The following is a 10,459-nucleotide window of genomic DNA, read 5'->3' as shown; positions in this document are numbered from 1 at the left end:
ATGGTAGTCATCTTTGTCACCGGGGCAAAGGTCTCTTCGTAATCGATCCCGTGTGTCTGTGCATATCATTTCGCCACAAGTCGAGCCTTATATCGATTGACAATGCCGTCGGCATTGTGCTTCACCTTGAATATCCATTGGCATCCGATTGCCTTGTGATGGGGTGAAGAAGGAACGAGATCCCAGGTCTCGTTTTTGGAGAGCGCTTGCATCTCCACATTCATCGCTTCGACCCATCATGGGTCCTTGACGGCTTCAGAAAACATTTCCGGCTCTCGAACTGTTCCCACTTTCATCATAAAAGCATAATGATATGCCATGTAGTCATTGTAACCGATTCGGCTGACTGCATTCTTTTCTTGGGTGGAACAACGCAGTGGTTCATTGGTCTTTGTGTGCACTTTCTTGGCTCTTGATGTGACCGACAAATCTAAGCCATTAAACTCACTGTCAGGTGAGTGTTCCGATTCGATTCCTTCCGAGTCTACGTACTTAGGCATTTTGGCCTTCCCTTTGTCCATCTTCGGACTTGGCTGCAACGTGCTTTGGTCGCTCAGGGGCTCCTTTGGTCCACTCAACCTGGTTGAGATTGGACTCTCTTCGGATGTGAGCCTTAATCGGTTGTCCTCCTCCGAGTCTATATTGAAATTGGTTTCGATTGGATTATCGGATGGAGGCGAGTCGATCGAATACCAGGATGCCAATTCTTCGAATACGACATCCCTACTCAATCGTACCTTTTTGGTGTATGGGTTGAAGCACTTGTACCCCACAAGGATACACTTTTCGATTTCGGATCAAGCTTTTGCCACTTTCCATTGGGAATGTGTACGAATGCAATTGAGTTGAATATCCGGACGTGGGACAAGTTTGGCTTCTTTCTGTAAAACTTTTAATGGGGGGTGATATCATGCACTCCGGATGTCGTGCACTAGTTCATTAGATAGACAATCGTGTTTGCCGCTTCAACCCAATACAATTTCGGCAGGTTCTTTTCGTTCATTATTGCTCTCACCACCTCCAATATATGCCGATTTTTACGTTCGGCTACTCCGTTTTGTTGAGGTGTGTGTTGGCACGAGAATTCTTGGCAAATTCCTTCCTTTCGAAGGTACGTTGTAAATTCGTCCAACAAATATTCCTTGCCCCCATCCGATCGAAGGTAGCAAACATGCCGACCGGTTGCCTTCTCAACTTCATTCTTGAACTTTTTGAAGTATCTGAACACTTCGCTCTTTTGCCGCATAGGGTAAATCCAAGTATGCCTAGAGAAGTCGTTGATGAACATCACATAGTAACGACAACCCCAAATATTGTTGTCTAGGTCGGTTCCCATACATCTTAATGAACTACATCCAAAGTCCCTTTGCTCACGTTCCTCTCTTTCGGGAACGGTTGTCGATGTTGTTTGCTAAATTGACAAGCGTTGCATATACCTGCCATCTCCTTCTCGATAAAAGTCGAGAGTTCGATGACGACTCCTTTCGACTGCATCCCTTTAAGTTTTTGGAGATTGATGTGGCCGATTCGTTTATGCCACAGCTCTATGTCGGTGTCAGCTTTCCGGCCCTTGGCATACATAACCGATTTCATCGCATGCAAGTCGAGGTTGAACATTCGGCCTTCTCTTTGACTGCGAGCGATAATTCGGCCTTCCTTTTCAATGAGGCACCCTCCATCGTTGAACCAAACTTGCATGCCTTGTTCCACAATCTAGCCGATCGAGACCAGATTCTTCGTTATTGTCGGAACATGCCAGACATTTTTTATGTAGGTCTCATTCCCGTCTTTACCGAATGGGACATTGCCGACATGTTGAATGGGGTGTATTGTGTCATCCTAGGTTTCAACATAGTCGAGTCTGATGGGTTTTCAGAGTTCTCGAAACCAAACTGCATGGGACGTCATGTGATTCGATGCACTCGAATAGACAAACCAAACATCTTCGGGACGGGAGGTGCTAGTCGAGCACGATTCCATCATCGAGTTTGCTCTGTGTTGCATCAGAAACATTCCGCCACAATCTTCATAGTTGGAATTCGAGGTGTAATTACTGAGCTATCACTTTTTCGACACTTTGCCTCATAGTGGTTGAATTTGCCACAATATCCACACTGAACAAAGTTGTTTTGTTGGGTGGGTCTCGCATTATTTCTCCCCCTTCTACCCGAGGCTCCACCTTGCGAGTTTGTGGTTTCTTGCCGGTAGTAGAAGTTGTGCTCATGGGACTGCCCTTGATAGTGTCGGCCTTGGCTGAATCAACCTCTTCTGCCACCACCTTGTCCTCTTCCTCCATCCGAGTTCGAATAGAGCATGTTTGCACATTGCTCCTCGCTCGGACGTGATTCTCCTCGACTAGTAACATTGATCGAAGATCGAAGAAGGAGGGAGGACTCTCTCGTGTGAGAACGGGCGACCTTATTGCATCAAACCGAGGTGCCAAGCCTCTGAGGCATATCTCCACCATTTTATCGTCATCAATACTGACATTGTTCGACCCGAGGATATCGCACAACTCCTTGATTTTCAAGGTGTAGTTGATGATTAACATGTCTCTCTGTTGAATATTGTTCAACTTCTGACGGAGTTGAAGTTTGCGAGCAGTTGTATTGGCCGCGAAGATTTTCTTGAGGTTCCCCCATGCCTCCTTCGGTGTTTTTGCCTCTCGAATGTAGCTGAGCATGTGATCATGTATGCATGATGCAAGGCAATACAACACACAGCTCGCAGCCTACTCCCATGCTAGGTAGTCGACATGTGTTGGGTTGGGTTGCGTTTCTTGTGCTCCTTCGATGTAGCCCTAATAGTTTGGTCGACAAACTATTGGTGCATCTTGTACTCCCAAGATGCAAAGTTGTTTCTATCGACCTTTTCGGTAGGAAGAGCGCTTCCCATCTAGGTGTTCATGTTGACTCTTGTCTATGATATGAATTGTGTAGAGGCTGCTACTACAATCGGCCAGTTCGTCGTGAACGTAGGCTTTAACACAACACATGTGAATAGGCTCGGATCAGATTACCAATCGCTCAGATACCATGTAAAGAACCGAGAGAGAGAGAGAGAGAGAGAGAGAGAGAGAGAGAGTGTGTGTGTGTGTGTGTGTGTGTGTGTGTGTGTGTGTGAGAGAGAGAGAGAGAGAGAGTATACAGAAAGCTAGTGAAGACTATATTTTCAAGGAAACGATTACAAGAATAACCAAAAAACAACAACACTACAAATAAGGTGGAACGGTGCTTATATAGTCACCTTCTCTCATGGTGGGGACTTAACTACATTGAAAATGTGTCATAGAACTATAAGATTCTATGTATGACTCACTAGTTAGTATAGTAGGTGGTGGGGTGTTCACACACTAGGGTGTGTTCCCACATTAGGGAAGTTGAATTTGATTCTCAACAACATAAGACCTGTCACCAAATGTATACATCCTAATAGCAACATCGTTTGACAGTTAGGAATATGTCCCTCCTATGGGAGCAGCTGACTGGTCGGGCCGAGTGCCGATAGTCGAAGACATGAAGAGTCGACTGGGGGATTCGACAATAGGACAATCCAAGTCAAAGACACGACCAACTAGTCTGGCCAACCGGATGGTCGAAGACAAGGCCGACTAGTTGGGCTGACGGGACAGTTCACACTGGAGTCGACTAGTCAATTAATCGGTTGAATAATTATTATTGTTATAATAGGCATGACAGTAGTAGTGGCTACATTTGTAAATAGCTTATACAATGTATAAGTATAAATACACTTAGGGCAAACATAGTGGTGATTAGAATAGTTGTGTCAATATAATAGTTGTGAGCCTCTGTTGTAGAGTGCGACAGAGAAGAGAGAGCGCGTGAGGGAGAGAGAGTGGCAACAAAGTTAAGTGAACTTGCTAAGAACCCTAAGCGGGTTATCCTCTGTGTTCATCAGAGAATATTGTAACCGTTTTCTGTATTCTCTTGTATAGTGGATCTCTGTTTCTCCCATGGTTTTTCCAGGTTAGGGTTTCCACGTTAAATATTGTGTATCTTGTTCATTTTGTTGTCGGTTTTCTATTTCCAAGTTGTGTATTCTTGGCATATCTTTCTCACAAATATTTGATTTGAACTCAACATCATCCTCAGGTCCAAAAAAATGAGAAAACCACTCCCCAAATTTGAAAAGTAAATGAAGACATAATTAAGCCTCCCTGTCACTCCCTAGAACTGCTTCGTCCTCCATTAACATCATCCATCTCTACCACAAACGTAGACTAAAAGGTTTTTCCTATAAGGACGGCTTCCCCAAGCAAAGCCGAACCAAACAACCTTAATGTTCTTATCCCTCATCCTTCCAATCCATCATGTTATGTCACTTGAATATGAGATTGGATGAAGAACAAATAATGACACCAAGAGTAGCGTACAATTAATGTGATCCAACCTCCCTATCACTCCATAGAAATGCTCCCTCCTCCCATATCATCATCCTTCTGCAACAAAAAATTATTATTACATTTTTCAAGTCTACAGAAGACTTCCCCAAGCAAAGCCAATCCTTAAAACCCCTCAATGTTTAGTCTAATAGTACTAGTAAATGCTTCATCCACCATCAACATTTGTCCATGGTAACCACCCAACGTCAGTGCGCCATTATCCATCAACTACACAATAAAATTGTTCAAAAAGTATCAAACAATACAAAGTAAGTTATAATAGAAATATATAAAATAAAACTCCCTATCACCACATAGAAATGCTTCCTCCTCCCATAACCTCATCCTTCTCCAACAAAAAGTGTAGTATTATGCTTTTCAAGTATATAGATGACTTCCCCAAGCAAAGCCAATCCTTAAACCCCCTAAATGTCCAGTCTAATAGTAATAGTAAATGCTTCATCCACCATCAACCTATGTTCCTATAACTACCCAGCAACCATGCGCCATAATCTATCAGCTACACATTAAAAACCTGTCAACAAGTATCAAACAATACAAATTAAATTTATAATAGAAATATATAAAATATACCTCCTTGTCAATCCATAGAAATGCTTCATCCTCCCATAGCAACATCCTTCTCCAACAAAGAATAGAATTATTATGTTTTTCAAGTATACGGATGACTTCCCCAAGCAAAGTTGATCCTTAAACCCCCTCAGTATTCAGTCTAATAGTACTAATAAATGTTTCCTCCACCATCAACATTTGTCCATAATAACTGCCCCGCAACGGTACATTGTAGTTCATCAACTACACAATGAAACATGTCAAAAAGTTATTTTCTTATGTCAAATCCCCCAAGCAGAACCATCCAATGACTACCCCGTCTACGTAAGGTCCTTCTCGTCAACTTGTACTTAAAAAGGGTGAAGGAACTATATTACATCACAACTTAAGATTGAAATAAGAAAGTACTAGGCGGAGGAAACGGTCATCGTTGTCACAGACACACCAAGCGCGGACTAGGATAGAGCATGGATGATGGGGGTACAAGCGACGAGCTACGAACTTGGAGCTAGAAGTGACGAGGCTAGGAACTCTAGAAGTTGTGAGCGACATGAGAGCATGAAGACATAGATGAAGAAGGAGACAAGAAGGAATGAAATGAGAAGACTAGATTGATGTGTCAATAATTGGTGTTGAATCCCTTGAAAGGGACCAAGGAGTTTACAAGTATTTATACTATGAGTGGAAGTACATGCATTAGAATATTCTAGAACCTTCTAGTTCTAGAACTTTCTAAAAACTCCTAGAACTTGAATAGATAATCTACGGAGATATACATAACATGACCATGTATTTGGATGTGTTGGTTACAACATAACATTTGACTATAATACAAGAGGTCAAGAGATGGATTTCTTGACATAACTCTTGTCATGTCTGTGACATTATCCTCCCCTTTACGGCCGCCTTTTCGAAAGCATCACGGTGCAAGGGTGAGTTGGAGTACAAAATCAAAGTTGATTGATGAGTAAGCGAGTCATCACCAGAAATAACAACACGAATGAATATGAGCGACCATGAGAGGTCCTCACTTGAGATTGGAACATCAATGCTCCCCTTTCTTACCGCCTTTCCGAAAGCATGATGTAGGGGTGAGCAAGAAGTTCATGCTCGTTAGTGTTCTAGTTCCCGGGGAGAATCGTACATGGTCGCTCACGTCCATTGGTATTCGTGTCTCCCGTGAGGACCGCACATGGTCGCTCACACCCATTGGTGTTCCATTTCCCGATGAGGACCGCACATGGTTGCTCACGTCCGTTGGTGTTTCAGTCTCCTGTGAGGACAACACATTGTTGCTCACGCCCGTCGGTGCTCCAATTCTCGTCCACCCCTACACCATGCTTTTGAAAAGGCGGTCGTAAAGGGGAGGATAATGTCATGACACAATGACATCAAATACATTGTTGGTGAGGATTGAACCTGCAATTTCACATTAACAACATGTCATGCTCAACCATTTTGATATGAACATATATTTGTATATAATAGTTTAGTATTATATAGTCTAACATATAGTACATTTCAAAATCAAAATATTCTAGTTGTTAGTATATTCTAGAAATATTGTATGGTATATTCTAAAGATATTTCTCGAGTATATTCTAGAGATATTCAATCTCGAAACTTGTATAAACTTCTAGAGTTCCTAACCTCGTCACTTCTAGCTCCAAGTTCGTAGCCCATCGCTCATAACCCCATTATCCATGTTCTGTCCTAGTCTACGCTTGGTGTGGCTGTGACAATCGTGGTGGAACATAATTCCAGCGATCTTCATGTGACCCATCCAAGATCCACATAGGTATTGGCCACCATATTTTACGAATTTTCCTTCTTTTCTTATGCACCTTTTCCGTTGTTCCTTTAATATTATCACTCTCCCTTAACTGTGTGTACCAAGTTGTCCCAAAACATGTTAATCATATCCACCACATTATACGCGATACCTTCATATTTCGTGTTGCACCGACACTTCCACCACACCCATAAAGCATTAAACAAAACAATATTCCAAACAAAGAAGTTTTTTAAATATTTACCGATTGAAATGTTCAGGAGAATAGCTTCAATTCTATTCTCCGACACACTCAATGCTTCTGCACATTGCTCCGCCTCATACAGGGATATCTGTGACAGGAACTGCACGCTCCCTATATGCAATGCTCGGCCACAACCGAGCTAAGAACCATACACAGAAAACGGGAAATAATGCACGACAGGAAGAAGAGAAGAGTACACAAGATGTTTACGTGGAAAACCCAAACCAAGGGAAAAACCACGGCAGCCCACAGGCTGCAAACTATCACTATGTTAGAATGTACAACAATGAGTTCACGGAGGCAACGACCTCTCTCTCTCTCTCTCTCTCTCTCTCTCTCTCTCTCTCTCTCTCTCTCTCTCTCTGTACACAGTTACGCGCTCTCTCTCTCCTTGCACCAACAACAATAACAACAACAGCAAAAGGTTTGCCCTAAGTCATATTTATACTAATATGACTTTTCAGCTATTTACAAATATAGCCACGATGGACTCTCAGAGACATATTTACGAATATGTCTCTTCATCCGGAGAGCACTCCTCACCGGGTCTTCACCATCCGGCTCTCCGTAGCCGGGTACTCCTCATCCGGTTCTCACCGGGTCTGCACCATCCGGTCCTCCGTAGCCGGGTACTCCTCATCCGGTTCTCACCGGGTCTGCACCATCCGGTCCTTCGTAGCCGGGTACTCCTCATTCGGTTCTCACCGGGTCTGCACCATCCGGTCCTCCGTAGCCGGGTACTCCTCATCCGGTTCTCACCGGGTCTGCACCATCCGATCCTCCGTAGCAGGGTACTCCTCATCCGGTTCTCACCGGGTCTGCACCATCCGGCTCTCCGTAGCCGGGTACTCCTCATCCGGTTTCGGCCTCGGCTGAGTTTGTTCATCAGCATTGTTTTTCTCCCTTCCCATCCGGAGGGACCTGTCTCCCAACAATCTGCACATCCAAAGACCCCCAAAAAACAACCCCCCATGTAAAAACCGTTCCTTTATATTTACAAAAAAACATCCTCAACTCTTCCCCAATATTTTCAAGTTGCAATGCAAGTCTAGAACAAATGTTTCAAAGTCTCCTCTTGTAATTGGCAACACACACAGTGGCAATCATGAACCCGTCCTTTTAAATGGAAACCTAAAGGTAAAGCATAATCCTAAGTATCGATTAACATTAGTCAATATCTAGGAGTCATATCTCTTTTCTCTTCTGAAGAAAATCTAGTAATAGAATAGAGATTATAGGTACAAGTACAAAGTTGTTTGCGTACTTAAAAACAAGCTCAAAAAGTTGTTTAACTTCATCATAAACATCCCCCCAACTTAACTCTTATTGTGTTAAAATATTGTGTGGAAGCTTAAAAACAATTTATTGTGTGGAAAGTGTAATGTCCCGTCATGGTGAGCAATAAACAACTTCCATTACACATCGTGTGAATCTGATTTGTAAAGAACTAAATGCTCCCATCGTGTGGGAAGTGAACTATTCCCATTTGGTGACCCATAAATAACCCACATAGTGGTGAAGAGTGAATTGTTCCCAACCATGGAGGTATCTTATAAAAACTTGACCACTTCCACCGTGTACAAAAGTGAATTGTCCCGACTCCCCACCATGGTGAGAAGTAAACAACTCCCATTATGGTGAAGGGTAGGTTGCTCCTCTCATGTGGAGGTAGCTTATAAAGAACCAAACACTACCATTTTGTAGAAATGTGAATTGTTTTCGTCATGATTAGCAATAAACAACTCCTCTTGTGATTATTAATATATAGCTCTCATCATGTGGAGTAGGTTCACAAGAGCCAAACATTCCCTTTGTGTGTAATAGTCAATCCCAATTATAGTGGTCAACCCGCCTCATCAAGCTAAGTTGCAAACGAAACAATGATACATACCTAAGCATGACTTTTTCCACAAACTAAACAATGATACTTACCTAGGCAAGGCAAATAATGTTGGCTAACAAAGTTCATTGAACAATTTGTATTCTAGGGTTCACAAGAATCTTTGGAAAATACTCAAAGCACACGTCCCATATTGCCCAACCACAAGAAGACTAATAATGAGCTTGGGGAATGCTTCAAAGTTTAGACCTTAATGAGCATAGAATGTCGAACAAGAAAGGCTCTAGAAGTACATCCGCCTCCATGTCCCTTGGTAACGGTCAGGCAAAGTTATGCAAAGAAAATTTCACACGTATTTGAGATGGTGTGGTCCTTGAAATCAAGGTTTTAAATAAGAAGATTGATTTGTGGGGACTTGGATTAGGAAGATGGATTTGATGGCACTTATATGTAGGTTTATAGGAGTGAAATGCACAAATTAGCATACGATTGTGTTTTTTATGACTTTCCCTCTTTAGTGGGTGCATTCCACATGTTTAATATTTTTCGCATGTTGGTAAAACGTTTGTGGCTCAACACATGTAAAGTGAGTATTTGTGATATATTTAAGTCTTGTGCATGTCGCAGCTTCGTGTGTAAGTGTATAATATGTTAAGTTTTGTGTGTGTGTGTGTGTGTGTGTGTGTGTGTGTGTGTGTGTGTGTGTGTGTGTGTGTGTGTGTGTGTGTGTGTGTGCACTTCTACGTCACATGTGTATGTGTTGTGCATATGTCTATTTTCAACGATTTGTGCATGTGATTGTGTGCAATTGTATATTTATAAATGTGAATAGATATATTAGTTTGATATTTGAGGGAAGGGGAGAGGGGTAGGGGTATTCATGTCATTTTGGGAATTTATATTTTTTTATTCGAATTTAGGGGTATTTTGGGAACATAAGTTCCCTCCCCTTGACTATTCTAAGTGTGTAGAGGGTAGCTTGTATATGGTTATGTTAGAGGCTAACTAAAAGTTAAGCAAGATATATAATGAAAGATAGACTAAAGAAAGGAAAGAGGGGTGACAAAGCACATGACCACTCGCTAATGACGAAGCAAAATAAACCTAAATCTCCTTGATGTCCAATACTATCGAGTATTGATGTGGGTCGTACTATGGGTTTCGTAAGTATCACACATGCTTAGTTGACAAGAGCCATATTTACACTAATAAAGGTCCAACCTCTCCCATAAGAAGGTAGTTAGCCTTTTTATGTAGCCAAAAAACTTAGGTCTTGATGTGTATGCAATTTATCTCCCATTGTAGTGTTGTAAGATTCAATTCATATCCTCATTCCTTTCTGAATTAACCCTCACATGCTCATCATAAGATTAGGAAAACCTATCTCATGATCAATTATGTTTATGTCTGGAACATACTCCCCCACTTCAAAAGATTGCACACATGCAATGACAACTTGGAGTAACTGTGTTTTGATGCGTTTGGCCAACTAGAAGATTGAGACAATTAGGTAAAGGTTGACACATTTGAGGGTTTTGATAGGTTCACAAACTTGTGGGGTTAATTTAGTGCACTTACTCATAGACCCAAGTCTTAGGGTTTTAGAAA

This window comes from Azolla caroliniana, unplaced genomic scaffold (genome assembly GCF_043228905.1).
Source record: "Azolla caroliniana isolate FFs.n. ecotype wild unplaced genomic scaffold, voAzoCaro1.0.p SCAF_1, whole genome shotgun sequence".
NCBI lineage: Eukaryota > Viridiplantae > Streptophyta > Polypodiopsida > Salviniales > Salviniaceae > Azolla > Azolla caroliniana.
The sequence above is the reverse complement of the archived record's forward strand: the minus strand, read 5'-3'. Positions refer to the sequence as shown.